A 4,472-nucleotide genomic window follows, 5' to 3' on the forward strand; every position below is an offset into this window, starting at 1 on the left:
TAATTGTAATTTGACTTACCTCGTACGAATTTTAGACGGAAACGAGTTGACTATTCAACTATTTTGGACTTCCTTCGATCTAAGTTCAATTTTCTTTGTTCTTAATCTAATACAATTCAAATTAAACCATTCAATCATTCATTTCATGCAAAATAATCCATGAACACATATTTAGGGCACTTTGCATTTTAGCCCTTACATTTTCACACTTTGACAATTTAGTCCATTTTTCACAAAATCACAAATATGCAAAATTCACCAAGACTATAGCTTGGCCGAATATACATAGCTTCCATACAAGCCCAAATAACATATTTAATTCACAATTTAGTCCTTCAAAATCTCATTTTCACAAATTAGCCCAAATATCTCTATTCCATCAAAAATTCAAGAACAAAGCATGATAATCTCACATATATCTTTCATAATCCATATAAAAACATTACAAAGCTCATATAATCATCAATGGCACATTTCATAATCTTCAACAGAAACAGAAACTTAGACATGGGTTTGGAAGAACACGAAGCAACGATCACAAAAACATAGAAATTATAAAAAAAAAATAGACGAAAATTCATACCTTAAACAAGGATTAAGCTAGCCAAAACATAAATGGCTTTCTTCTTTTTATTTTCTTTGATTTTCGGATATAATATGTGTTTTTGAACACATTCATGCAATTTGTTTTCTTTATTTCATGTTAAAGCATGAATTACCATTGTATCCTTCATAAATAAACATATCAATTACATAAAACAAGGTCATTTATGACCACTCATTAATTCAATGGAGTAATTGCCACATAAGGCCATAATAATCCAAATCCATGCCAATTAAACACATTGAATATATGGCATGCAAATTTATCATTTACGCGATTAAATCCTTTTTCATAATTAAGTACAGAAACAGACAAATTAAATCACAGACACTTCGCAGATATAAATTCACATATCACAAACACAGAAAATAATATTAAAATATTTTTTTAGGATCGGTTATGGGGTCTCGAAACCACTGTTCCGACTAGGGTTTAAATCAGACTGTTACATGGTATCTTTTACACATGTGTATATTACTCGAACATTCATCGAGATTTCAATAGTTCGACAGAAAAGACTCTTGAAGTGTGGAAAGATGAAATTAATGGAAGCTAGTAATGTGATGAGCTCATCTATTTTTACTTGATAGTCATATGAGGTTATGTGACTAACTTGTTGAATAAGTGTATGTGTTTAGGTAACTTATCCAAAATCGATGGAATGAAAATTTATGTATGCTTGCATTAATAAATATGACCGATAAGTTTATTTTCTGTTATACGAACTTACTAAGTATAAAATGCTTACTTTGTTTAATTTTCCCTGTTTTATAGTGCTCAAAGCTCGTGAACATTGGAAGTCAGTTGGAGCAATCATCACACTATCTACTATTTGATTTTGGTACAAATAGAAATCTCATTTTGGTATAATGGCATGTATAAGCTTATTTGGCCAATGATGGGTTGTAATTGGTGGTCTAAGTTTGGCTATTTTTGAAGTAATATTTTGGTAATCACATAAATGTATGATAAGAGTAACTTTATATCTTTTGATGCATGAGATAATACCACATGGTTGATGGCTAAATTTCTGTGAATATGATTTTGGATTGGTGGATACATGTTTCTGAGTTTTGGTGCAGGAAAGTGGTAAGTTTTGGGTGACAAATGAGGCAAGGAAATGGCTTTATTTTGTCCACACAGCTTGTCCCATGGGTATGTGATCCAACCGTGTGTCCCTTATATTCTTAAAAATGAGAAACAGAATGCTTAGAATTGGGCACACGGGCGTGTGTTTCAGCTGTGTGGTTGACACGGCCTTGAACACGGGCGTGTTACACAGCTGTGTGAAAACTGCACCTAAATTTCGAAAATAAAATTCACCACACAGCCTTGCAAACGGTTGTGTGACTTGGCCGTGTGACTTCAATTTCTTTATGCCTTAAAAGTTAGGGAGTTACACGGGTTAGGAACACAGGCGTGTGTAGTACATGGCCCGACCACACGGGCGTGTGAGCCCTACACCTTGGAAAATTTTTGAAATGTCACGAAAAATTTTTATGAGCTTCCGTTTAAGTCCCGACTTGATTCTAACGCTCGTATTGGGCCTCGAGGGTCCAATTAAGGGACGTTTTGAATGATCTCGGTAGATGAATAGTAAACCTAAAAATTGTTCTAAATGTTCCAGTAATACTCCGAAACCCTGTCTGATGACAGATACGGGTTAGGGGTGTTACACTATGACTTTAGAAATAATTTAATTGAGTCAATTTATTCGATGTGGAATTAAATCAGATGGTCATGAGAGTTATTCAACTAGAGAATTTGATTAAAGAATTTTTTGAAAAATTAATTTGGAAATTCTAAGTGCTTTTTGGGAAAATTAATTTTGATCAAGTAAAATTAAATTAATCAAATTAATTAAAATCAATATGATATTTTTGGAAATTAATTTTCAAGTCAGTCAATTTGTCCAATAGGTAATTAAACTTAAAAATTGGACCTGAGATCGAAAATTGGCCTCGAGAACCCAAAACCGAGATCGAGACCCAAAAAATGGCCAAACTGAGTTTGGTATGTGAAACAGGGTAAACGGTCACATTAGTGTCTGGACTAGACCGGTCGAGCCGTCATTGGCTCGGATTGAATGGGTAACAGCTGAAATGGCTCGGGGTGCCATGAGGATGTCGCACCTAGGATGGCACCCCCGAGCACGGCGGTGTCAATGGCTACGACGACGGTATTCTAGTGGCCAGTAGATGGTCGGTGGTGGCAGTTCTTCGATGGTTGAGCAGTGGAATAATTACACTCCCACTAGGACTCTACCAAATAATTTGATTTCAAATTAACTATTCCAAAAATAGCATTATTTTAATAAATTTAATATTAAATTAAATTTAATACTTAACTTGATAGTATTTTATTAATTTAATATTAAAGGGATTGTCTTAATATTAAATTTAATTTAATATTTACCTTGTAGATAAGTATTCTTTTAATTTAGTAGATTTAATATTAAATTTAATCTAAAATTTATCTTGAGGATAGCGGAGAAGACTACTCGGTCGAAGCGTTTATTCTAGACGAATCAAAAGGTATGATTTTGATTAAGTGTTTATTACTTTAGATAACACAACTTTGTGATGTATTAAAATAGACCTTAGCCGGAATGTGGTTTCGGGACCACAAAACCGAGGCATAACAATAATTTAAAATTTATTTCGATGCCTATAATATGTGTGTATTCATGTATGACATTTTTGATGATTGATTTAGTGTTATAAAGGTGAATTCCACTAGAAAGGACTTAGTAGTGAACTTTGAAAATACGATAGGAAAGGGTGATGACTAATTAAAGCATGCATGCAAAATAATGGACTTGCATGTCAAATTCTTTTACAAGTAATGGCCGCCATGACAAAGAGATATGGGTTAAACATGTCATGAAACATGTTTTGTTGGGCATTAGGGAGAAATAGTAAACAAATAAGCATGGGTAAGAAAAGAATGAAAAAAAAAAATGTGTGAGAGAGTAGCATCCCCATTGCCGTGCAACCAAGAGAGAAAAACAAAAAATTTGTTCATGCTTGCTCTCTCCTTTTGGCCGAAAATACTAAGAGGAAGAAGGGATTTTGCTTCATTTCCTTTGTTTAGAAGAGATCTAGAAGGTGATTTGGCTAAATTTGCATCAAGATTAAGGTATGTATGAGGTTGTGTTGGGAGTTTCATGCATGTTTTGGTTGCTAACTTGATGTGCATGTTAGCCATGGCTCAAATCTTTGTTATGCCATGGAAATGGTATTTGGCCAAAGTTGTTATAGTGATAAAGCCATTGCATGCTAAGTGTGAAGCTTGATGATGATGCATTCTTGAGCATGATTCATGCTTCTTGCATGTTAGTTAAAATTTGTGTTTTGGATGGCTATGGACACCTTGAAAATTCGGCCATGCTCATATATGCATATATATGATTGCACATTATGTTTGGTTATGAACTAAGTGATGAATATATTGGTTTAAAGAAGAAAATGTGGAAGAATGCTTGTGAAATTGCAAGCACAATTGCCTAGCACACATATAAGTGCTTGATGCTATATTATAAGTTTTGGGCCACAATGTGCAAAGCATTAATTAGTAAATTGCATGCTGTATTTGTGAGGTATTAGTGCAAAATTGACCTCAACATGTACATGAATATTCGCCTTGGGTAGCCTATTGAAGGCCTTAGCATTTCCTTGATGCTCAAATAAATTGTATTGAATTGCTTGATGTGGTATAAAATGTGCATGACCATTGTGTATTCAAGCTAAAGAGTGGCCATATGACCATTTAAAATCCTTGTCATATTCGCCATAAGCAAGCACAATGAGGTTTTAATAAATTGAATTTGTTTGAATTAGCTCAAGAGCTAAGAGGGCCACAATTGGAC

This window comes from Gossypium arboreum, chromosome 10 (assembly GCF_025698485.1).
Source record: "Gossypium arboreum isolate Shixiya-1 chromosome 10, ASM2569848v2, whole genome shotgun sequence".
Taxonomy (NCBI): Eukaryota; Viridiplantae; Streptophyta; class Magnoliopsida; order Malvales; family Malvaceae; genus Gossypium; species Gossypium arboreum.